Raw genomic sequence first — 27009 nt, 5'->3', positions numbered from 1 at the left:
AAGATGGTGGAGAGAAATGGTTTCGGAAATTTGAATGAAGCCAATTTAAGGCAGAAGTCTTAGTTTTGCATATGGTTGGCAAGAAGCAGCCTTTGTAGGTGTGTGTATTGGCTGCTCTTGGTTTTGGGAGAACTAGTGCTGTCTTGTCAAAATGCTTGCCTGCTTCCTTCTGCTCAACTTGTATATTTTTTAAAAAAATAACATTATAATATTCTAGTAAAAGGACCCCTGGATGGTTAAGTCCAGTCAAAGGTGACTATGGGATATGACACTCATCTTGCTTTTCAGGCCAAGGGAACCAACTTTTGTCCACAGATAGCTTTCTGGGTCATGTGGCCAGCATGATTAAACTGCTTCTGTCACAAAGGAACACTGTGACAGAAGCCACAGCGCATGAAAATGCAATTTACCTTCCCACTGCAGTGGTACCTATTTATCTACTCGCACTGGTGTTTTTTGAACTGCTAGGTTGGCAGAAGCTGGGACAGAGCAACGGGAGCTCACCACTGTCGTGTGGATTTGAACCGCTGACTTTTCAATTGGCAAGCACAAGAGGCTCAGTGGTTTAGACCACAGCGCCACCTGCGTCCCTCAATATTCAGTACTCTAGTACACTTTCCTTAAAAGATAACTGACCCTATAAAAGCTATCTTTTGAAATTTCCTAGTTCTTGCAGGAAGTGCTGGAATAGTAATAACATTTTTCAAGTCAGGCATTATTTCATGGGACAATCAGGTTCCTGGGAAAATAATTTTTGATAATTACTGAATGCAATCGTCTCAGGGACAGGATCTCTGAAAAGAGAACTCAGCATGGAGTCCAATTGTAGAAATTTTGGCAGGAATGATATGCACTAAGGGAGGAGAGAATGCACAGTCCAAATGAATTAAGGCCTTTTTCTTGTGGTTGTCAGCTGGTTAGCAGATGGAACCATTCCCCCCCCCCCCAAAGTTAGTCATATTTTTAAAAAGAGGTGCTTCAATAAAAATAAATTGCTCTATCAATCACTGTGTTTTTCCATGAGCCTTCATCAGATCCGCCCACAATTTGCATCAACTGCTGTTAATCTTATTTATTTAATGTTTTAAAAACAAACCTTACTGCATGAAAAGAAGACCCAATTGCCCATTCTCCTTTTAATTTAAAGACCAACTTGAAGTTGTGCACTTCAGTTATGCAAAGCGTTTGCCCACAAATTATTGTGATAAAAATGTAAACTGACAAACCATGGAACAAAAGCAGCTGTCCAGAAGCTCAAAATAGGCCATCAGTTTTTTGATAAGCAAAGAGACAGGAGTATTTTAAAAAAGAAGACAAAATTATCTCCATTGAGATGCTGGTCCACATATTTCCATGTGTCCTGAGTGTATTAATAAGTAAACATTTAGCCTAGGAAATGTCTAGTTTTCATGTAAGAGATTCTGGAATGGAAGGTGCACATGGAAGCACTGGAAGACTGTGACCTTAGCGTATTCCACAGAATAGTTCACATGCTGCCTGGCCACACACTTACCTACATAATTGTGCTGTCAATATGCAGCAATTCCAGTTAAAAGGTCTTGAGAAACAGGGCTGGGAGAGCCCCTCCAGAATGGATAATGCCTGCCAAATTACAGGCAAATAGGTCACGGGGCTTTGGGGATGGACACTTTCAAAATGTGATCCCCTAAATTTATATTTAGTTCCTTAGATCCTTTTCTTAGAAGTGTAGAACAAATATTATATTGCACCTGTAACAGTGCCACAAACTCAGATCATACTGGTTGAGTGGGCATATATTGTGTAAAGCAGGGGTTGTCAGCCTGGTCCCTACCACCCACTAGTGGTCGTTTCAGGATTCTAGGTGGGCAGTAGGGTGTTCTACGGCATAAGCTGAATCCTCCTTCCATCAAGCACTGGTGGGCGGTAAGGAAATTTTACCATCATGAAGGATGCATTTGTGGGCGGTAGGTATAAAAATGTTGACTACCCTTGGTGTAAAGTGATCCTGCAACTAAATTGGTACCAAGGGCTTTATATACTAACTCCTTAAACTGAAATGATAATACAACTGGTTAAATAACTGCTGCTTCTGTTTCAGGGGCTTTAATAGCCAGGCAATGAAAGACGGGAGGAATTTAGATGAAGTATATTTTAAAAGGCCTAACTTTAGCTGTTAATTACTGGAACTAGATGAATATGTTCTGATACCATAGAATTCCACCTCTACCTGCACTCCTGCTGAACTCATTTTTGTGGCTTAACTAAAGTGTAGTTCCTCCCTCCATCCAGCTGAAACTTTTTATGTGGCCTTGCACTACTTTGAACTTGCAAAAATGCACTTAAATTGAGGTGGGGACAGAAACCATTTATATTTGCACTGTTAATTATGCAAAAGTCAACAAATATGAAAAAGGAGGAGAGCATAATCCAGGTTTGCTTTGTTGCTCATAATAATGGAGTCTCTATAATTATGTGACTATGACCTGTATCTCCAATAATATAATTTAATGCGGCATAAATTGTAAAAGACTTTAGTTACCACCCTACCTTCCAACTATTCTTTATTAAAATAATTCTTGCTCATATAAGTAATTATATTATAGGTCCATGCAAGTGAATAATGCTTTTATTATTCAGAAAAAAGAAAAGGACTAGGGTCTTTGGTAGATCTTGGCACGAGTAACTTCTGCTCTAGCCTACAAGGTGTCCTGTTTGTTCTGTGTCTGTTTGGGCTTTGGACATGATGGAGATAGAGCTTTATGAAGCAATAATAAAGTCACCAGGACTTCCGCTTGCCCTGTACAAAGAAAGAACGAGTCCAAGTAGTTTTCCACTTGTCCCGTGCTTTCTAGGTGGTTTTGCCTTTGCCTTGCCACTTGCCCTTGGAAAACCTGCACTAAAGTAAATAGGAACAAATGGAAATCTGTGGAAAACCTGATTGCTGCTTGTTCAGATTCAGTGCTAAAGATTGGGTTTCCCCAGGGGAAAGCAGTGGAGCAAACAGAGGCGTGGATTAGGCCTGGGTGATAAATCAAAGTATTACCCAGGACCAGTATGGGGAGCAGACCACAATGTCTGCTTTATTCAATGGTATATCGTTGGTGAAACTGCCACTGCTCCTGAGTCCCTTTGCCAGCAACTTCCTCCAGTGAGCATTGCTAGCAGAGGGACTCAGGAGCAGTGGTGGTTTCACCAGCGATATATAGCTGAGTGAAGCCACCACCCCATTCTGCTCTCATATTGCACAGAGGGAGAAAAAAGCTGCATTGGTGAGGCACCAATACAGCTTGTTGCTCCCTCTGCATCTTCAAACTGCTCAGCTGAGTGTGCGGTTGCCGCTTGCCTCAGCCGAGCAATTAAAGGATCCCCCAACCCGGCTCTGGCTCCCTCGAAAGTGGGGGGAGCACTGGGGATGATTCTGCTAGCCGTTCAAACAAGCCACGTTGTTCCAGCCCGCTAGGAGCTGGGGTGAAAGTGCCTCAGCTCCCACGTTGAGAGCTGTGGCAGTTTCACCCAGCGCCTCTCAGCCTGAGGCCAATGCAGCTTGTTTTTTCAGCTTTGCAGCATATCACCAGACTGCGATGTTTAGCTGGTGATAGACTGTGATGTTGAAAAGCTGATATCGCCCAGCCCTAGTGTGGATAAGCCTTAAGTTAGGCAAAGTTGTATCCAGCCAGAGCTTGCTGATTGTTGGATCGCACTACAGTGGTACCTCAGGTTACAAACACTTCAGGTTACAGACTCCGCTAACCCGGAAGTAGTACCTCGGGTTAAGAACTTTACCTCAGGATGAGAACAGAAATCATGAGGCAACAGGAGGCCCCATTAGCTAAAGTAGTGTTTCAGGTTAAGAACGGACCTCTGGAACGAATTAAGTTCGTAACCAGAGGTACCACTGTAATAGAAGGTATCATCTTGACTCCTTTCAAATAATTTTTGAAACTAAGAATGCTGAGTCTTGGTTAATCACTGGAAAGTGTCGGATTGTTTTATTTACTCACAGCAAAATAAGATTGCAGGAGTCTGTTTAGAGCAGTGTTTCCCAACCTTGGACCTCCAGCTGTTTTTGGACTACAACTCCCATCATCCCTAGCTAGCAAGACCAGTGGTCAGGGATGATGGGAATTGTAGTTCAAAAACAGCTGGAGGCCCAAGGTTGGGAAACACTGGTTTAGAGCAAATGCTTTCTCAAATACTCGTACATAGAGTAGCCTGCCAGTTGCAGTCTCCATCTTGGTGTGCATTGGACCTGCCTTGGCAGATATCAGGGGCAGCAAGAGGGTGGATTGATTTGTGCAGTGTGAGCAACAGGAAGTTTGAATATTCCTATAAAGATGCAATGCAGCTATTGCCCTCCAGCATCACAGGATATATTCTTCTTAGGAGCATGTGCAATTACAACTGTGCTACTAGTTATGATTTGGCTATATTCTACCTCCGGGATGAGAGGGATCAATGTTTTTGAAACTAGTTGGTGAAGAACAACAGTGGGAGAATGTCCTGTATGTAGCAGGCTGGCCACGGTGGGAAACAGAAAAGATACTAGATACTAGATACAGAAAAGATACTAGACCAGATCCAGCAGGGCTCTTCTTAAGTTCAACTCCTACAATAGTGCATGATATATATTGCAATAGGCATGTGCTTACTCTTTTTAGCAAAAGTGGATGCACAACCTTTGAATTGCCATTACTGAAGCACTCTTTGGAAACTGACATTACTACTACTGCATCCCCTTTAACCCCAACTTACTTTGCCATACCACAAGAAGAAAGGAGCCAAATTTCTTGAAACTTCCCTCTGTCTAACCTTGGATCCATCAGACTACCCATTTTCTGCCTAAATCTCTCATCATCCCTTAGACAGCACTCATTGTAGCAAAAATGAACAAAGCTACAGTGGGAGTGATTCGAAATAGTCAGTGGCTTGGCATTTGGCTTGCTTATTTTTTCCCACTTCACTGCCTGTTTTGTAATTTAAATGCTATACACCCACTCCCTAATGCAGCTGATGGGGTTGCTTTCAGTGCTGATCGGCTGATGGGGATTGGGAGGGAGCCCCTTTGAAGTCTGGAAAATGTCTGCTTCCAGGTGCAGTTTGAATGCAAACCATGTGTCTGCAAATCACATTTTTTTCCTTCTGCAGACTGACAGAGAGAAAATTACCATTTGGAGACACAGTTTGAATCCATATGATGCCTAAAACTTACAAGGGCTTCCACTTTGCACCCAACAGCTGATTGGAGTTGAGAGCAAGGACCTTTGATGTCATACCTGACATCAGTGCTCACATAGCATATAATTGACCTGCAGGCAATAGAGGGTGTTGTGGTTCAGCCTACCAGGTGGATGCAGTAGTTTCCCACTTCTAATCCATTGATTTGAACATGTCTGAAGGTCCTTGGGATGAAGATGCAGGAAAAGTATCATATATTGCAAACGGACACACCACCTTTGTAACAAGATAGAAGTCTTGACACTGCAGTCCTTAATCTGTGAAGACATAGGATTTATTCTTGAACCAACATCCTCTGAGGTGTGTGGGTCTCTGTGCGCAAAGAAACAATCTTGGTTATCCTTAGATTGTTTTTACAACTTTTAATTATTTCATTTTAGTATAATTGTAAACAGTAAAAACATGATATTACCATAGGGTAGTCATCATATTTCTGTGCTGAAACTTAAAATGTAGGAAAACATCAGGGTGTAGGTTTGTCTATAAGTTGTGGTTAATAAAAATATTGGGAGAAAGTAAATGTGGGTGGCGCTGTGGTCTAAACCACTGAGCCTAGGGCTTGCCGATCGGAAGGTCGGCAGTTCGAATCCCTGCAACGGGGGTGAGCTCCTGTTGTTTGGTCCCAGCTCCTGCCAACCTAGCAGTTTGAAAGCACATCAAAGTGCAAGTAGATAAATAGGTGCCGCTCCGGTGGCAAGGTAAACGGTGTTTCTGTGCACTGCTCTGGTTTTATCAGAAGATGCTTAGTCATGCTGGCCACATGACCTGGAAAAACTGTCTGCAGACAAATGTCGGCTCCCTTGACCTGTAAAGCGAGATGAGCGCCGCAACCCTAGAGTTGTCCGTGACTGGACTTAACTGTCAGGGGTCCTTTACCTTTACCTTTTTAAACTTAGTAAAAAGCTGATAAATCATTTGGGAGGACTTTTAAAAAATCATAGAAATGGGGATGCAGAAACATGAAGCACTGAATTTCATATTGGAAAAATAAGCATCTGAGAGAAATCAGAAAACTGACAGATTCATAAACCCCTATTTACCACTTGACCTCCTCCATTTTACAGATAGATTAGCAAGACACTAAGAAGAAAATCTTAGCTAAGTTACCCATTCTTGCTCCTTTGGGGGATAAAATGTAGCAGATATGAAATCTTCAAGGCATCATCACTTTCCATATATCGTAATATTAATAAAAGTGGTTTCTTTAAAAAGAAGCTTGACTGCTTATCTGATCAATCCAATGCCACGCATGCACAAATAAGCAAGAAATAGAATTAGCAACTTAAAAATAACAGTGGCAATTAGTTTTTAATTACAGCATAAATTTCACCTAGTGTATGTTCTAACATCACTGAATTTTAAAATACATTTGTTTGTTTGAATAAGTAATAAAAAATACTGTTTACCTTGCAGTTTGAAGTATTGTTTGCTGTTGCCTATTTCTCAGCACCCTCAGCTTTTTCTATCTTCCCTCCCTCCCTTGCCACAGAAATGCTGCAAGAACAAAACCAAACAAAATGTTCCCAATATGTAATCATTCTGGTTCAAGACTATAATCTTTTAAATTGCTCTACTATGTTACATAAAAAGAGAAATATTATTAGACAGGAGTAATTTGGTATAAACTAAATTCTGGACGATAGGGTTTCTGCAGTTATTTAGGCTTCAGGAAAAAAAGTGCTAGCAAGGAGAATAATTACATTAGTAGCACACATTTTGCAGGTCTTATGAGTCAAGCAAGCCAACATCTTGGTTTGTTAGTGTGAAGAGATGAGCAAGCCTGAAAAAAATCGTAGTCCACCCTCCCCACAAATGATTTGTGTGTGTGTGTGCGTGCGTGTATAGATAGATAGATAGATAGATAGATAGATAGATATAGTCTATTCACACCCCTCCCTCCCAGTTGTCAGAATTGGATGACATTTGAAGGCATAATTGCCTCAACTTAATGGATAAGGTCTTCCCAGTTATAGACAAATGTTGTTTGTCATGTTGCATTATAATTGTTCCATGACAAAAATGCAATTATTGTATTTTCTTTCCCCCTTTCCCCCTGTAATCAAAACAATTGAATGGTGTGCAGAAAGGGGAGGGTTAACCCATCTCTCGTCGTGTGTGCTCTTGTGACTGTAGCAAAAAGAGCATGGCTCCCAGCACCACAGTCACGCTCACTGGCCTCCTACTGACTACATACCACTGCTGCATGCCGTACTACTTGTTCCTATAAGCTCCTCCTCTTCCTGCAACATCAGTTCAGAACTCATTTCCCCAATATTCTTCCTAAGGAAAAATTCTGTAAAGTTAAGCTCCCCCCCCCCCCCAAATAAGGATGTGTCTTCATTTTTTCTTTCAGAGATCAACAGCCCCTGCTTATAATTGCCATCTCAGTCTGGACTGCATCTTCATCTGTAATAAATGAGTATCTTCATACATCATTTAACTAACAGACTTTTTTCCATGTTCATTTCTTGCTTTTGAAGCTATTCTGTAGCATGTTATTTAGGGAAGATCAAATGTATGAGATTTCTCTTTGGAATAAAGCAGGCTTTGAGAAGAGGGCCATATATATAAAATCACCCTTTGGAGTTCACCCATCCCTAAGTCTTTAATTTTTTTGAGCACCCATAGATCACCATAATCCATATAAATGCCAGGAGGCAGACACTGAGAGAGCCCAAAAGATGTAATGATTTCTAAGATAATAGCACTTAGATATATGGGGAAAATGAATAAAAATCAGACTAATGATCCTTAGTAGTTATGGCACTGAAGTTTGTAATTATGAATTTGGCCTGCTTGTACCGCTTGGCTGATGATACCTGAATCAAGCAGACACATCTGTACACACACACATGCAAAATGAATTTTTATCTAGCTCAGAAAAGGTAAATGAGCCAGCTGCTTTCTAGATAGATGTATAGAATTTCTTGTTAACCCTGTGACTCAATTCAATTTTCATTCATTGGACTAAAGCTCACGAACTGTTTGAAATTGACATGTAATTTACAGAACAATGCCAGGTTGTTTAGATGAATTGCCTTTATGCAAGAGAAATCTTGACAGGAACAGCACAAGGGGTGCTGGTGGCCCATCTAGTCTAGCATTCTATTCTCACAGTGGCCAATGGGAAGCCCACAAGCAGAGCAAAAAGTAGCAGGACTCTCCCACTGACATTTCTTTAGTAGCTAGTACTGGAGTATATAGGGACGCGGGTGGCGCTGTGGGTTAAAGCCTCAGCGTCTAGGACTTGCCGATCGAAAGGTCGGTGGTTCGAATCCCCGCGGCGGGGTGTGCTCCCGTCGTTCGGTCCCAGCACCTGCCAACCTAGCAGTTCGAAAGCACCTTCGGGTGCAAGTAGATAAATAGGGACCGCTTACCAGCGGGAAGGTAAACGGCGTTCCGTGTGCTGCGCTGGCTCGCCAGATGCAGCTTGTCACGCTGGCCACGTGACCCGGAAGTGTCTGCGGACAGCGCTGGCTCCCGGCCTATAGAGTGAGATGAGCGCACAACCCTAGAGTCTGGCAAGACTGGCCCGTACGGGCAGGGGTACCTTTACCTTTTTACTGGAGTATATAGTCATCATTACTAGTGGTCACTGATAGCCTTATCTTCCCTGAAATTTGTCAAATCCCATTTAAAGCCATCCATGTTGGCAGCCATCACTGCATCTTGTGAGAACAAATTCTGTAGTCGGACAATGTGCTGTGTGCATATATATTCTCTTGTCTATCTTGGATCTCTGACCTTTAAACTTTCTTAGATGACCCCAGTTCTGTTATGAGGGAGGCAAAATTCTATCATATCTACGTTCTGCATGGTTACTTACCCCCTCGGAATGCACATTGTAGTTCTAGTCCTCATTAGGAAGGCTGGGAACACAGGTCACTGCTGCTTCTGCCTTTTCTTCCATCTGCCTGAAGGTTTATTTGCATTTAGGAAGGGGGTCAGGAGAAGCCCCAGAACGTGGAGGAGGAGAGGGGGGTTCTATCTGGCAAGCTGAAATGCTTGCACAGATGGAATGATTGGAAGAGTGTGAGGTTGAATGCCATCCTGAGACTATCAATGTAACAAGCTATTACGGTGGGATATGACACCAGCTAGGCTTGACAATGTTTATTCAGGCACACAGTTCAAATGTTGGAAGTGCTCAGTCACAAATGCATATCTGCTTCATATTTGGTGGGGCAGCCAAGCTGGCTTATGCTTTTTGGAGGCAAATAACATGCATTATATCAGAAATGATGGATCTAACAGAGGGACTTAGCCCAATGTCGATTTTGGATTGCAGAGGATATTCCAAAATAAATTCATTATTAAAGACTTGCATTTATTAATAACAACAAAAATTGTGTGGGTTCACAAGAGGAAAAAGCCACACATCACATCTATCTAAGAATGATTATTGAAATGTTTAGAGCTTGCAGAAACGGACAAATTAACCAGCTTGATTCATATGAGAAATACGAGTATTCAGATTTTGTTTGCTGAGAGATGGACATGTTTTTGTTCATTATTGAAAATTTAAGTCTTGGCAGGATTTTGTTTTTCTAAGTAATAGAATATGTGTGTATAATTAATTATCTATTTGAAGTATTATGTAATATAATAAAGTATAGAACCATTTTATTTTTAAAAAGACACAAAATGATGACAAATGAAAATGGGGGAAACAAAATGATGGATGGATGGGGGAGAGACAAGGACGAGGAATAGGTGTTGACAGTGTGACTTCTCCCTTGTTAATTTTCACAGTCAGTTTTAAACCTTTTGCATCCCTCAGTAGGGCTGTGTGGGAGTGACACACCTCTATAGACCCTTGGGACAAGAGCAGGGGCAGGTTGCTTACCTGACACCACATCAGCTCTTTTTGGGCATGCAGCATGATTAAATCTGTCCGCTGAGATTCATAGAGACAAAATAAATACATGGAGGGGGGCTTGCCAGACGGTTTGTTTTTTAAGCATTCTTTTGCAGAATAGTGGGGGTGTCTACCTGCTAACTTCTCTTCTTTTTGTTTACAGCTTTTCCAACCAAATATTGCTGCTGATTTGAGTGAGAGAGATGCTGGTGTCCATTATGTTGTCTTATCATCTGCCACCCACCTCTGGAAGAGAGAGACTTTGCTCATGTGCTCTTGCATAGCTTTTCTCACCGAGAATGAGTGTGCTCCTGATTCTGCTTGCCTTGTGCCCACGGTCTGATGAAGCCTGCTTTCATGAGATACAGCCCTGACCAGCGTGCCTTCATGCTTGCTCCCTGCCTCAAGAAGGCAGGCTGGCCATTGTGACCTAGTGCTGATGTTTCTTGCCTCAAGGGGAGCAGTCATCCATTGTGACATTGTACTAATGCTGTCTGTTTGAATGGGAGGGACCAACCATTGCAATCCTGTGCTGATGCTTCCTACCCTAAGGGGAGGGACCAGCCAATGTGACCTAATGCTGTTGATGCCCACCTGAGGAAATAAGACAGAACCTGTTATGATCTGTGGAGCCTCATTGCCTTGAACATTTGTTTTTCATCTAAATCAACAACATCCTTGGATTATGAAGTAACCGGGACTTTCTCATATTGCCAGAAATGGAGGCTTGGAATCTGTGTGAAGATGTGGGAGACAAAGATGTTGGATTATTTTACTTTCTGCCCTTGACAACCGTCGAGAAACTGCATATAAAATAGTTGTCTTCTTTCAAGTTTTTTTCATTTCTGGAGTCCCACAAATCTAAAAAAACAGCAAAATCACCAGTACTTTGTTTTACAGAAATTTGGACTGCAGCACCTATTAACTTGCATTGGGTTGTATCCAGAGTTGCCCTAAAAAGGCTCCTTCTCCAAAGGAAAGGGAAAAGGGGAGCTGTTTTTGCCTATTCTTCCTACAGCCTCCCGTGCCACCTTCCACACTGTCTAGAGTAGTTATGGACCCTTCTGTTTCCATTTGATGTCATTTGCACACATGTTCAATCAGAAGTTGGTTCAGCCCCATTTTCAGCTAATCTTTTTTTTAAAAAATGTGTTCCATAAGTGAAGTTCCACTCATGGAAACTCTGTCTGGATCCATAGTGATTTTGTAACATTTCCTTTTTTTAAATATGACATTGGACCGTTCCAGACACACTGGAAATTAAAGCAATCATCAGAAGTAAGCTTATTGGGCTTAAAGTAGCAGCCAGGTATCCTGGGGTTCATCGCATTTCAGCAAAATGGTCTTGTTGCGATCTCACTTCCAATGCATATTAGTCTTAATATAGTCTATCAAGCTAATGTGCCATACCTCTGAGAGCTGACATACTGTGGAACCTGCACTGTATTTCCTGCACTGGTGAATAAGAGATGAAATAAGCTTGTGCATTTATTTTTAAGTTGCCTAGATACAGGATAATCAGCCATGAATTTATTCCATCACTAACAATTAACTACCATCTAGAGAGATACAGAATTTGTCGTTAGCTTTACTGTGGATAATGTGCACATGTCTTTAAGAGCATTAAACTAAGTCAGGGAATTGTAACATTCCCAGCGTTTCATTAAACGAAATTGGTAGTATATATTTCTCTTAATGCAATCATGGGGACATTAGCTAAACACATTTCTGAACTAATTCTCAAAATTGTAGGAGTGCTGAAGAATTAAACAGGTAGCGACTCTCCTGGCGTGGTTCCCATTTGCCATCATTACTTGCATAGTTCTTAATATTAATGATTCTTTGTTGCTGAGGGATCAGCTAGATACAGTCAGCGCAAACAGTTCAGCATGATAGAGATAAGAACATAAAAAGAGCCTGTTGGATCAGGCCAATGGCCCATCTAGTCCAGCATCCTGTTTTCAGAGGCCTGCCAGATGTCTGTGCAAGCTGGATTCGAGCACAAGAGCACTCCCCTCTCCTGTGGATTCCAGAGACTGTTATTCAGAAGCATTTGCTGCCTCCAGCTGCGGTGGCAGAGCATGGCTATCATGGCTAGTAGCCATCAGTAGCCCTCTCATCCACGAATTTGTCCAGTCCTCTTTTAAAGCCATCCAAATTGGTGGCCATCACTGCCTCCTGTGGGAGCGAGCTCCATAGTTTGACTGCACTTTGTGAAGAAAACCTGCGTGAAGAGTTCCTGGTTGGATCTATTCGATTCATCCATCCTATTGACATCAGGTGCAAGAAGATCAAACGTATGCAAGAAGATCAAATGTATCCATTCTTAAGGAAATCAGCCCTGAGTGCTCACTGGAAGGACAGATTGTGAAGCTGAGGCTCCAGTACTTTGGCCACCTCACGAGAAGAGAAGACTCCCTGGAGAAGACACTGATGCTGGGAAAGATGGAGGGCACAAGGAGAAGGGGGCGACAGAGGATGAGATGGTTGGATAGTGTTTTCGAGGTTACCAGCATGAGTCTGACCAAACTGCGGGAAGTAGTGGAGGACAGAGGTGCCTGGCGTGCTCTGGTCCATGGGGTCACGAAGAGTCGGACACGACTAAACAACAATTGACATCAGGTACCATTTATGTGAATTTTTAATTCTATTTTATTCTTTTATATTTTTTCCTCTTGATACGGTTTATTGTATGACACCAGCATCATACTGAAACTTATGGAGATGGGAAGCATAAGAGGTGTCCTTTCTCTGTGGTTGCAAACTAGAAAATGAGACAAAACTGCCTACCTACTTTGGTTGGCTGTTTTGGCCCACTTGCCCTGGGCCCTCCAAACACTGCTGGACACAACTATCAGGAGTAATACTGCACTGAAAGCATCTCCCATGCTTTACCTACTCCACCCCACTTCTTCAGTTAGTGACATAAGAAGCTACATTAAAAAAAAAAATCAAAGGGGAGGAAATAATTGAATGAAAATCTCATGGATGGGGTTTGGAGTTTTTGTTGCACTTAATGTACTTTCAAGGGAGCTGAAGAGTTTGTGAGTGTCCTTTCATGCTGTAGATATATTCACTGGGTTGTATTCTGCATCCTTCTTGGGTGCTCCCATTTCCTGAAATCCCCATGGCATTCTCAGATGGGCTTTCCTGTGAGTAGGAAGCTGGGGAGGCTGCCTCCAGTGAATCTGACAGCTGTTTGTCTTTTTCTATTTTTTAGGCGAGGTTATTTAACTTTTAAAGAAATCATTGCAGAAAGATTTCTTTAACTGGGCTCACTTTTAACTAAATATGCATAGGATTGGACTGCAGAGCTTCTTTTAGGAAGCAGAAGCAATGCTAATGGCTTTGCAGAACAGATGCTCACAATATGGGAATCTTTTCCATTGCTCCAAACGTCTGCCAAAATGTGCTATTGTTGATGATGTATTGAGGTTGTGAGAAGCCTGTACATTGCAATATTATATACAACAGTTATATAGATTCCCAGGATCTAGTGATTTATTTTTTGAAAGTTTCTTTTTGTATTTGAGATTAACTAAGGAAACAGGGAATGTGAACTTGTCAATATCTTATCTAATGATAACAAGTGCAATTACTAGTGAGAAATGAATGAAGAACAATTAATGGTGATATATTCTTTTACATTCCACTTGTGATTTCTTTATTTCTTGGTTCAAAATGCTGTAAGGGGCAGATATGTGTGTTATCTATGGAAATGTGGTAGGGTTTTGTTTCCTTTTTGCCGTCTTAGGTTTCTTTGCATTTTAGTGTTATCAGCTCATTTGTGCCTTTGGTAAGGCACATGGCTTTGACTAATAATCTCTTATCTTCGGGGCTCAGCAAAGGCATTTGTGTAACAGCGATGATTAACATTTTATGAATGCAGGTGCCCTTCTGCAACAAGTAATAATAAATAATAAATAATAGCCCCGACTTCCACAGGAGGATTGCTCTGATAGAACAGCCGCAATATTGGATCCAGAAACTGCTTACAAGAGACAACTTTAGGCAGTTTTTGCCATGCTGCTTTTGGGGAATTAGGAAATCTTCTGAAAGTCACTCTCATGATTAATGTATATAAGGAAAGGCATAGACAAGCATCTACTTTGAAGGCTGAAACTGCACATTAAACTTTTTTCTCCCTTTCTGATTCTTTCAAATTAGCCTAGACAGACTATGAATAGAAGCTGAAGAATTGTAGGCAGAGAGAAATTGCTTAACCCCTTTTCCTTCTGGTTCTTATCTTCTCCATATCCCCTTCCACTGTTGCCCTGAGTGGAAAAGAAAAAGTGGAGTAGAGTGGGGTTGAGCTGAAAAATAACTAGAGGGAAAAGGGTCAGGCAGCTTCTCTCTTCCGAACCCACTTTCATTTTTGTGCTGCCTGTCCAGGCTGGTTTTTGTCTTCAAAGAAAGAGCACAGAAATTAAAAAAAAAAACACAGGGAAATTGGTGTAGATTGTTGGAACTAGGCATGTGTCTGCTAAGAAAGTTCCAGTTTCTGCATCCTTTCTTAGCAAATACCTATTTGCTTTCTTTCAGTATCATCAGCCACTGTCTCTGAGTAGTCATTTTGGGGCCCATGGGCTGTGGGGCCCCAAACTTTAGCCAAAAAGTCTTGCCCTGCCTGCGCCATTGGCTGTTGAAGACAGTTCAGAAGCTGTAGGGAGGTCATATCTTGGTGTGTATTGCAACAACTCCGCTGGAAGGGGTGGGTGATACAGCATCCAAAACTGGTTTGAAGTCCCTATCGTGATATGGGTTTCATAATTTTTGATCCTACAAAATATTGTGAATCATGGTGTGTGTGTGTCTGTGTGCACGTGTGCAGGAAAAACCATGAAGCCAACCAATGCCTCTACGTAGCTCCATCTTTATTTCAGACATTGTGATATATTGATATATTGTGATGTTTAGCTGGTGATGTATTGCAGTGTTGAATACTAGATATTGTCCAGCCCTATCCACTGGCTCTCAACCCCAGTTCTAAGAGTTGGTCTGAGCCATTACAGCACCAAACAGTCTAGGACCAAATACCTGTTGGGCCACCTTCTCCACACCAATCTACCTATGCACTGAATTTATCACCAGAGTTCTTTCTCTGGGCTCCCCTGCCATCTGAACTGTGAGAGGCAGCCTTTTTAAAACAAAAAAACAAAAAAAAAAACACTCTTTACCTTTGGAACGATAGTTTTAAAAAGATGCCACAAACTCCCCAGGTGATGCTGTTACTGTCATTAGGCACCAGGTATTTTCTGTCTAAGTGGACAATATTTTGTTTCTGCTTTACTTTGTTGTGTTACATTCATGCTAAATTTTATTATTTTCTTTTTAAAGTGCTTCTATTGTTTACCCAGAAAGACAACCTGGGAACATAATTTATTTAATGCAGAAGGTATGAGATATGAATTATTTTTAAAAAATGAAGTAAATAAAAAATAAAATATTTTAGAAGTGTTTAGTTTTCTAAAAGCATAGTTGCATTTTTTTAAAACCTTGATGTACCATGGCAGCAATATTTGAAATTGTATGCATATAAAAAACTTAGGAGCTTAAAAGTATTTGTACATGGCACTCCAATCTCTGAGCGGTTAGAGACTTGAGGGGTTCCAGGTGCTTACCCAGCATTTTGTTTTGTTTTTTCATGATAGTCAGTAGACATTATGGTTTTTAGGATAGAAGGTTTTGTTTACACATACATGCAACCTGAACATAAGTTGGAGGGGCTCACAGAATTAAAACCCCAACAGATCTTGCTTCTCCGTTAGACACAGCTTTGGATCCAGGACACATCAAGCATGGCTTCCTGTCTAAAGCTTCCAGCCTGCTTCCAGCTCTGCTAACACACACCACACTGACCTATTGTTCTCCCACCTGGCAGCTAGCTGCAGTGGGAGGAAGGCCCATCCATTAGACCAGAGGGCACCACCACTTAGTTGTGACTCTTGCAAGCTAGCTTATTCTTTAGGGATCCTGATGAAGGCACTTAAGTGACCAGCTCAGGTCATTGTCTTACAAAGAAACTGGGCTCTGCTCCGCGCTAGAAGGAAGCTGCCCGGCGAAGCCGGCTTAGCATTGCTGGGCAGCCTCCTCCCAGCGTGGAGCCTGCTGCCCAGCAAAGCTGCCGAAGCGTATAAGAGCCCCCCCCCCCCAAATGGCAGGTGCCAATTTGGGGGGGGGGGCATCTTACACGCCCAGTCACCTAACACACCGGAATCTGCGGTAACTGGTATAATACACAAACCTGTCCCTAGGCACCCCATTTACAATATTGTTGAGCTATTTCTCAATTCTTTAAGTTTCTTATGAGGTCACTTGCATAACTTAATTCTGGGAAATGTAACATGCTCTCCGGAAAATCTGAAGTCTCTTTCCTTTGTTATATTGCTGTAATTATAGCCAGGTGAACTGTATGAACTGATCGCCATTCAGTATTAAAGAAGGTGATTTTTTTCATTAAACCCTTTATCTTATAAAACTGATACTCTTCTGGGACCACAGCAACTTATCATGCTTCTTTTTTGTGTTTTTCCTTTCTTTTCTCAATAACGAAATGTGCCAGAGCATTGGGAGTCAATATGTATTATATTCACAATGTGCATAAATAGAAGAATCTCCCATTAACCACAACCAGCATGGCCCATAGTCAGGAATTATGGGAGTTACAGACTAATAACATTCAGAGGGCTACGGCTTTGTTCAGCCACTGAGGGCAAGCTTGAAGGACTTGCATACAAGAGCTCTTGGTCCTCTGAATTGTGACTGGGCCACTTGGGCCTTAATCTCTTTTTCTGGTAGCCACAAGGGAAATGATGGTTGTGACAGATTTTTCTTTGGGACGGTGATCAAGATTTCAGCTGCTCCTATAGCAACAAATATTTATTTTTAAAATTGCATTTTGCTAATAGCATCCTGAGTCACTGCTGCAACATTTGGTGGGTGAGATGAATAGGGAGTATATTCTCCAGTGTGTGCCTAAAATACTTAAAATGCACAACGTATCTGCAGGGAAATGTAGAGAATATGCCATCTAAAATAGTTGGTTTTCTTAGAGTTCTTATAGCCTGAAGCAAAAGGATGCTTCTGTCAGACTTTTCTCCTAATTTACTTGTTTTAAATTGGCATTGCTTTAAATCTGCATTGTGTTCATATGGAAGGAAGAGGTGGTTTTCTTTTTAGGTTAAATAGCTTGGAATAGGCAGTTTCTTCCTAGAGAATCTGTGTTGCCATAAGGCTTCATCTAATTTTATAGTTCCATTATAAGGCCACACAGTCATCCAATTGTGTTACAGTGAACAACATGGAGAGAAACAGGATTGCAGTCACTGTCTCTACCAGTTGACTGGTGTTCAGAACTTAAACATATATGAAGGGCCAAGTTCATGTGATGCTAAACATGTCACTTGAAGCAGCATGAATATTTTGGGAACTGTAAATGCAGATCAGGTTCAGAGTCATGAGGAGGAGATTCACCATTTCCTCTCATGCTACAGTCTCAGTGACAATCTTAAAAGAGCACATGAGTGCACAGAACATGGGCCTCTCTTTTGTCTCTCACCCTGTGGTTAAAGAAAGACAAACCCATGTTCGACTTACAGTGTCACTAAAGCCCTCTGCTTAACAACCAACAGACCTGTAAGGTAGAAGGAAGAATCAGAGAGAACCATGAGCATAGTTCTGTCCCTTAGGTAGCCAACATGGTGCCCTTCAGATGTTTCTGGACTCAAACTCCCATCTGCCCCAGATCACATGACCATTTGGTGGGTAACACATTGGCTAAGCCTGTTCTGTCCTTACAGTAGTGGTGGTGGGGAAGCAGGTATTGAGGCACTTTTTAATTTAAACTCGCCATAGGCAACCGAGTAGCTAATTCTAAGCCTATAAGATCCCAGTTTGATTTCAAAATGCAAATGTCTTCTGGTTGTCCAAGCAAATTGAGGGAATAGCTTCTTCCCATTTATCTGATTAGAAGTCTTTTGCTTTTCTTATTTACACATTTTGGGTTCAGGGAAGAGGTGGCTCAGATACTAAGTGGACAATGGAAATGTCAAAGATTTTGACATTTTTGAAATAACAGGCTTGTCTGAGTTCCTTGTAGGCGAAAGATGTGTGCCCACACTGGACTCCTTGGCAGGTTTTGAATAAACATTCACATTTTTTTTTACTGATAATAATCAGCTAAACAGTTTGAGGATTTATACAACTTTGTAACATGCAGAAAACAGCATTATTAGTGAAACCAAAGACTGGAACTGAGGGAAGTCGGGGGGGGGGGTTCTGGGGGGGAGGGAGGAAAAATGGGGGGGGGAATAAGGATATGTTTTTGGAAAATATGTCTTGTTATAACTTTGAATAAAAAAAGAAAAGAAAGATGTGTGCCCACATGCCTGTCTCCCTTACCAAGCTATGTCTCCTTTGCAGCCTCAGAGTGGTAGTGAAAGGGACAACATTGTGCACGTACCTACTCACCTAGGAAGCCTTGTATTTCAAGGCCATGTTGGTCTGAAAGAAAACTTACCGTAATATTCTTCCAAACATGTTAAGAATGTCATAAACATAATCCCCCCCCCCCACATATTATTTCCAGCTTTGGTTAATTATTCTCACCACATTACCAATTTAGTATAATAGGATGCATTTTGATGCAATCTCTCCTATCCTGCAGCTCAGTTGTAGAGCACTTACAGTACAGTGGTGCCCCGCAAGACGAAATTAATTCGTTCCGCAATTTTTGTCGTCTAGCGAATTTTTCGTCTTGCGAAGCACGAAATCCCATAGGAATGCATTGAAAATCAATTAATGCGTTCCTATGGTCAAAAAAAGTCCAAACAAAGCCAAATTTGGTACAACAACAGTTTATTAACTGCTCTTTAAAGTCACACATACTGTAAAGAGCAGTTCAAAAATTGAAGGGAAAATAAATTAACTTTATAAACAAAACATGTCTTTGTTTTTAGACAAAGAAAACAAAGTCGCGAGACGTTTTCGTCTTGCGAAGCAAGCCCATAGGGGAAATTCGTCTTGCGAGGCAAATCTAAAACAGAAAAACCTTTCGTCTAGCGAGTTTTTTGTCTTGCGAGGCATTCGTCTAGCGAGGTACCACTGTACTTTGAATGCAAAAGGGTTGTCAGGTTTAATCCCTGGCAAATTCAAGTGGGGCTGGGAAAGATCCCCATCTGACACCTAAAGAACTGCTCAATGTCAGTTTCCACGGTACTAACTTAACTGGACCAGTGGTTTAATATGTATCCTGTATAAGCTAAGTTGCTTAAATGTTACAGGCAAATAAAAATCTAGTTTCATGAAGACCCCAGGTGATACTTAACATCTGTGTAGGTCAGAACCTATAGCACTGCAAGCTGTTTCCAAGAAATACACTGATCAATATTACTCATTTCATTTCATTTCATTTCTGAACTGCCCTCTCTTCCAAGGGAACCCAGGGTGATATACAATGGAAAAAATGAAAGAACAAGAACCATCTCCTAATGTAGATAACAAAACATAGCTTTGAAATAGCAGAATACAAAGGTGTTTTTTCATGGGGACTGCATTTATTTGTTGCACAATTTGATAAGTGCATTTGCTTATGTAGTTGTATAAGACAGTGTGGTAGGAATATGCCTTTTTAAAACAGGAGATAATGTAGTATATATTCCTAATACTTGAAGAAGCAAATACAATAAAAGTTGAAGCTAAAGTTAAGAAAGTCTCCATAAAACAAAGCAAAAACCCCTGAAATTAAAGTAATTAATTTTGAGACTTTTAATGAATAGTGTGAAAACATCTTTTTGGAGTAAAGTGTATTACAGAAAGCGTCTCATTAAGCTGGATAAATTGCAACATTAAGTGTCCATGGTTTAATAATGTGATTTTCTCTCCCTTTTATTAGAGAGAATATTTTTGAGTCATGTGCCATTACAGAAAATTAAATCAGTATCTCCAGCAACACTCAATTTAAAATCCAAAAACAACAACACATATCCTCCTTTCAAGGTTTAAAGAACTACATAATATTGGTTGGCTTCTTGATGCTTTTTATGAACTTTTTAGGTCTGATAGGAAAAACCTGGACATTTCTGTGAGTAATGATCTGTTGGCTTGAGTAGATCTGTTGGTCTGCATATTTAGTTTAGTGATTGAATTCTTGATTTTAAAACATTTCACCAGCGAAGGTTAGAGCCAAGTTCAAATGTTTACTGAGTGATCATCATCATGCAGTGACTGGAGTGGGGAAGGGCAATTGTACTTACTAGGAATATGCATATGGACTTCCACATGAAGGCCATGGTACATGCAATATGCTACTGTATGTGGATAGGGGAGAGGAGGTATGTGTTTGATCCATGCACAGCTGATCACCAGTACACTAAAACCAAACGGTGTTCAAGCTTCTCATAGGCATCTGGTTAGCTGCTGTGAGAACAGGATGCTGGACTACACGAGCCATTGGCCTGATCTAAGCAAGGCTTGTCTTAAGTTCTTAAATGGTTTTGGTTTGACATAAACGTTTCTCTTTCTGTTGACTGTATTTTTGTTATCTTCACTCCTCTACCCCTTTGTTTTTGTTATATTTTATTTGTTTAATTATTTGGATTTTAAATTGTATAAATTGTTATCTCATTTGTTTTGTAAGTCCTCCAAAGCAGCCAATGAGCAGGACATGGATACACTTTGTAAAGAATGAATGAATGAAATGGGCTTAGCCTTCCATGTGTGAGGTATCATAGCAGAAGGATTCTCCAGTTGACCTGACTAGAAGTCAACCTGGTCAGGTAAGAAAGGGCAGGGAAATGCTAGCAGCACCAATGCTCAGCCCCAGTGGGTAAACCGAGGGAGGAAAGTGCCTTCATTCTTCCTCTTAAAGGATTCTAAGTTCATACAGGGTGAATGCCTGAAAAGCGCTATTGACATACCACCAAAAAATAGATGTTCTGTATGTTTAGTTCATACTTTCCTCTTTATACCCTGCCTTTTCACTCAACGGGCATATAATGCAGCTTACAGCCGTAACATAAAATATTCTGTACAATCTGCAAACACAAAGTGACATTTCAGTAGAGAAAGCTTGAACAGGACTGTGTGATCCCCACTCCCCCAGATGAATTCTAAATGACATGGAACAGCTTTATAAGACAAAGTATGAAACTCCGCCAAATGGCTTCTTTTATGGCTACCTTAGATCCTTCAATCCAATGAAAAATTGAACACTTGCCTCATTCTACAGTTGAGTGACTTGCCTGAGTCATTGGTTCCACTTCTGGGAGCTTTGAACACAAGCCGTTTTGGTCACACTTTTTCCCTCTTAGGTATCCTATTCAGTGCTAAAGTATAAAATGGATTTCATTAAAAGTGAAAGTAATAGAAAGCTTACATCGTGCTCTTGTGATGCAAATATTAGATGAAATGACACATCGCATACTAAACGATTCCAGTTTTTCAAAGCAGTCAGTTTTGAGGCGTTGCATTTAAAGTAGTTGGAATAAATCAATAGCATACCTGCTGCAGCAAAACATCCAGGAGAATCTTTTGAGGGAAAGGAAATCTTTTGACATATCCATGCTGATGGCAGATAGGGATAAAGTTTGCTGCTTGTGTCAAGAAACCTAATCTGCCCATAGGAAGGTGCCATTACTGATCAGTGATTCATCTCTAGCTCAATATTGTATACAGTGACTAGTAGCAGCTGTCAAGGGTTACAGACAAGGGGCTATTCCTATTCCTACATGGAGATGCTGGGGATTGAATCTGGGACATTCCGCGTGGAAGCAGATGCTCTGCTACTGAGCTATGACCCTTTCTCAAATTTTATCTACAGAATGGTGAAGTGGGCTTTGTGGTATGAGAGTCAACATTGAAGCCTGTCACTTACCATTTGGGGCAGAGCCACAGTACTAGCTTCCTGGTGGTCGTGTCACTGCCACTTACCACGAGGGGTGGTAGTGAGGCAACAGGGAGCTCAGAGTGGTGTGGGTGCGCCCGAAAAAAACAATCCTTTGCTTCTGCTAGTGTGCCTGCACTCAACCTCTCCCAGTAAGCAGGAACAATACCTGCTGGCATTGTATCTCCACCCCGCTTCTGGGCAGAAGATAGCAGCACTACCCAGCTCACTATTAAAACTTCTAAAATGCCCCAACAACATCAGTCTATTGGTGTCTTGTTAGATGAATGGAGTCTGCATATACAGAGGCAGTATATCAGAGGCATTGGGCCTGTAGTTAGAATTGGCTGGATTAATTAGAATTAGGACTTGGGTCTGATCCTGTAAAGCAGTTCTTGAGCATTGCTTTAGCAGATAGGCGCGCACATGCACCATTTTCTGTATACAATATGCATTTATGAAATGAAACGTTGAAATAAAAAGGGACTTCTGCATAATTAAGTGAGCAAGATAGGCTGCAATTCTAACCCTTCTTACCTGGGAGTAAGCCCCACTGAATTACCGTAAATGTGACTTAAAGTGGTACCTTTGGGTTACAGACGCTTCAGGTTACAGACTCCACTAACCCAGAAATAGTACCTCGGGTTAAGAACTTTGCTTCAGGATGAGAACAGAAATCGTGCGGCAGCAGTGGGAGGCCCCATTAGCTAAAGTAGTGCTTCAGGTTAAGAACAGTTTCAGGTTAAGAACGGACCTCCAGAACGAATTAAGTTCTTAACCTGCGGTACCACTGTACTTCTTAGTACACATTTAAAATTGCAGCTGTAGAAGGTTTGTGGTGGGCCATTAGTCACATCATTAACTTTGCCTTTAAGGTGCCACAAGATTATTCATTGTTCTTGCTGCAAATGGCTAGCTGGAATCTGGAAATTCATTCACTTTGAAACACAGAGGGAAGATAACTGAATTGTAAATATTTGTTGGTGACTGAGATATGCATGTCTGTTGTGTACTATGATGTATTTTTTAAAAAAAACATCCACGTGAGTGGTTGACAAAACAAGAAAAAGACTTGAGCAACATAGACAAATAGCAGCAGAATAGAAAATGTCAGTTGAAAGTATGAATGAATGTTGGAACAGACTGAGGCATTTTCATACATTTCTAGTGGCAAAGAAAATAACAAAACAATACACACACACACACACACACATATATATATATATATATATATATATATATAAAATCAAAAACATTTCAAAATATTAAGAACATCTGAAAACACTCACAAAGCCATATAAATATTAATTTCAAGGTTACCAGGAACCGTGTCTTTCAGCCATCAAATTGCCAAGGTGTAATAAACAGGCAAGTAGTAAATATGGGAGAGGGGCCAAATAATCAACATGCTCTGTAGTTTAATTATTAGCACCAGATTTTATTTAAACTTCTTATAATTATTGCCAACCCAAAAACTGCTGGTGTTGCTACTTGAAGTTCTGCTAAGTTTGTTAATGGAAGAGTTGGCAGAAGAGATAAATATGTCGTGAGTATTTCACCTAAATATTGTGGCCAAAAAATCCTAAGACCACCTTTAATGCACCAAGAAGGAAGCAGGGGACTGCAGTTGCAAGCAAAACTAAATAAAGGGGCTTGTTGAAGATGTCAGTGTTTAGTTTCAGAAGTATCCTAGGGAAATATTCTATATAGGCCTGTACTGGTGCAGCTGAGATGTGCAGAAACCATGATGGATTGCATTATTGACGCTGAATCCATACTGAATACAACATACAGTGGTGCCTCGCAAGACGAAAAGAATCCGTTCTGCGATTCTTTTCGTCTAGCGGTTTTTTCGTCTTGCGAAGCAACCCCATTAGCAGCTAAGCGGATTAGCGCTATTAGCGGTTTAGCGCTATTAGCAGTTTAGCGGGCTTAGCGGCTAAGCTGTTAAAAGGCTATTAACGGCTTAGCGGCTTTGAAAAAGGGGGGGAGCGGGGGGGAAATGGCGAGACTCGCAAGACGTTTTTGTCTTGCGAAGCAAGCCCATAGGGAAATTCGTCTTGCGAAGTGCCTCCGCAACGGAAAACCCTTTCGTCTTGCGGGTTTTTTGTCTTGCGAGGCATTCGTCTTGCGGGGCACCACTGTATTTAATATACATAATAATAATAATAATAATAATAATAATAATAATAATAATAATAATAATAATAATTTATTATTTATACCCCGCCCATCTGGCTGGGTCTCCCCAGCCACTCTGGGCGGCTTCCAACTGAATATTAAAAACAGTACAGCATCAAACATTAAAAACTTCCCTAAAGAGGGCTGCCTTCAGATGACTTTTAAAAGTAAAATAGTTGTTTATTGCTTTGACATCTGCTGGGAGGGCGTTCCACAGGGCAGGAGCCACTACCGAGAAGGCCCTCTGCCTGGTTCCCTGTAACCTTACTTCTCGCAATGAGGGAACCGCCAGAAGGCCCTCGGCGCTGGATCTCAGTGTCCGGGCTAAACGATGGGGGTGGAGACGCTCCTTCAGGTATACTGGACCGAGGCCGTTTAGGGCTTTAAAGGTCAGCACCAACACTTTGAATTGTGCTCGGAAACGTACTGGGAGCCAATGCAGATCTCTCAGAACTGGTGTTATGTGGTCCCGGCGGCCACTCCCAGTCACCAGTCTAGCGGCCGCATTCTGGATTAATTGCAGTTTCCGGGTCACCTTCAAAGATAGCCCCACGTAGAGCGCGTTGCAGTAGTCCAAGCGGGAGATAACTAGAGCATGCACCACTCTGGCAAGACAGTCTGCGGGCAGGTAGGGTCTTAGCCTGCGTACCAGGTGGAGCTGGTAGACAGCTGCCCTGGACACAGAATTAAACTGTGCCTCCATGGACAGCTGTGAGTCCAAAATGACTCCCAGGCTGCGCACCTGGTCCTTCAGGGGCACAGTTACCCCATTCAGGACCAGGGAATCCCCCACACCCGCCCGCCCCCTGTCCCCCAAAAACAGTACTTCTGTCTTGTCAGGATTCAGCCTCAATCTGTTAGCCGCCATCCATCCTCCAACAGCCTCCAGGCACTCACACAGGACCTTCACCGCCTTCACTGGTTCTGATTTAAAGGAGAGGTAGAGCTGGGTGTCATCTGCATACTGATGAACACCCAGTCCAAACCTCCTGATGATCTCTCCCAGCGGCTTCATATAGATATTAAAAAGCATGGGGGAGAGGACAGAACCCTGAGGCACCCCACAAGTGAGAGCCCAGGGGTCTGAACACTCATCCCCCACCACCACTTTCTGGACACGGCCCAGGAGAAAGGAGCGGAACCACCATATAACAGTGCCCCCAGCTCCCAGCCCCTCTAGACGGTCCAGAAGGATGTTATGGTCGATGGTGTCAAAGGCCGCTGAGAGATCCAGCAGAACTAGGAAACAGCTCTCACCTTTGTCCCTAGCCCGCCGGAGATCATCAACCAGCGCGACCAAGGCAGTTTCAGTCCCATGGTGAGGCCTGAATCCCGATTGGAAGGGATCCAAATGGTCCGCATCCTCCAGGCGTGCTTGGAGTTGTCTGGCAACCACCCGCTCAATCACCTTGCCCAAGAATGGTAAATTTGAGACTGGGCGATAGTTGGCCAAATTGGCTGGGTCTAAAGATGTTTTTTTAAGAAGCGGTTTAATGACCGCCGCTTTCAGCGGGTCTGGGAAGGCTCCCTCATAGAGGGAAGCATTCACCACCCCGCAGAGCCCATCGCCCAGCCCTTCCCGGCTCGCTTTTATCAGCCAGGATGGGCAAGGATCCAGGAGACAGGTGGTCGGTTTCACTTGTCCAAGCAGCCTGTCCACATCCTCGGAGGTAACAGATTGGAATTGATCCCATGTAACAGGACCAGACAGAACTCTAGCACTCTCCCACCCTGGCCCTGCTCCCACGGTGGAGTCTACCTCCTTCTGAATCTGAGCGACTTTATCTGCAAAAAACTTTGCAAAAGCATTGCAGGAGATCTTGGGGTCCCTACCAGGCCCCGGTGGTGCAGGTGGTTCCGATAGATTGCGAACTACCTGAAAAAGTCTCCTGCTGCTGTTTTCTGCAGATGCAATGGAGGCGGCGAAGAAGGCCCTCTTCGCCGTCGCCATTGCCACTTGGTAGGCTCGACGTTGAGCTCTAGCCCGTGTCCGGTCTGATTCAGAATGAGTTTTCCGCCACCGGCGCTCTAGCCGTCTCAACGATTGTTTCATCACCCTCAGCTCCGGGGAAAACCACGGGGCTGTCCGGGCTCCATGCAATCGGAGAGGGCGCTTCGGAGCCAGACAGTCAATAGCCCTGGTTAACTCCGCATTCCAGCGGGCCACCAGGGAATCAGCTGAAAGGCCATCAACTTGGGATAAAACATCCCCTACCACTCTCTGGAAGCCAATTGGATCCATTAAGTGGCGGGGGCGGACCATCCGAATCGGTCCCACCTCCCTGCAGAGGGGAAGGGTCGCGGAGAAGTCCAGTTGCACCAGGAAGTGATCTGACCATGGCACTTCTTTTGTTTCGCTTTTAGATAATGTCAGATCACCAACATCTGTAGAGGTAAACACCAAGTCTAAGGCATGTCCGCGGCTATGAGTTGGGCCAAACTTATTCAGGGACAGCCCCATGGAGGCCATGCTTTCCACGAAGTCCCGAGCGGCCCCTTGTAAGGTCGTGTCGGCATGGATGTTAAAATCCCCCAGGACAACCAAACTAGGTGTCTCCAGGAGCATATCCGCCACGAACTGAAGCAGCTCGGGCAGGGAATCCTTGGTGCAGCGGGGAGGTCGGTACACCAATAGGAATCCTGTACTGCCCCTATTGCCCAACTTCCAGAACATGCACTCAGAAAATTGGGTCTTCCCAATAGGACGCCTGGTGCAGACTAATGACTTCCTAAAAATCACAGCAACCCCCCCTCCCCGCCCACATGACCTGGGTTGCTGTGCGTAAGAGAAACCTGGTGGGCAAGCAGCGGCAAGGACAGGCCCATCTGCCTCATCCAACCAGGTCTCTGTCACACATGCCAGGTCAAATCC

The 27009-nt window shown here is 42.5% G+C and overlaps 1 long non-coding RNA gene across 5 annotated transcripts in view; it reads left to right on the top strand.

Moving 5' to 3' along the window:
• LOC114597177 (uncharacterized) overlaps nucleotides 1-27009 on the top strand; it is a 229035-nt gene that overhangs the window by 63844 nt on the left and 138182 nt on the right. For all 5 annotated transcript variants that reach the window (XR_013393275.1, XR_013393276.1, XR_013393279.1 and 2 more), the window contains one exon: nucleotides 10239-12355. This is a non-coding gene — a long non-coding RNA (uncharacterized LOC114597177). The remainder of the gene's footprint in view (nucleotides 1-10238; nucleotides 12356-27009) is intronic.

The sequence above is a fragment of the Podarcis muralis genome, chromosome 6 (assembly GCF_964188315.1).
Source record: "Podarcis muralis chromosome 6, rPodMur119.hap1.1, whole genome shotgun sequence".
Classification (NCBI taxonomy): Eukaryota; Metazoa; Chordata; class Lepidosauria; order Squamata; family Lacertidae; genus Podarcis; species Podarcis muralis.
Note: the sequence above shows the minus strand (reverse complement) of the source record. Positions and strands in the feature narration are given on the sequence as shown.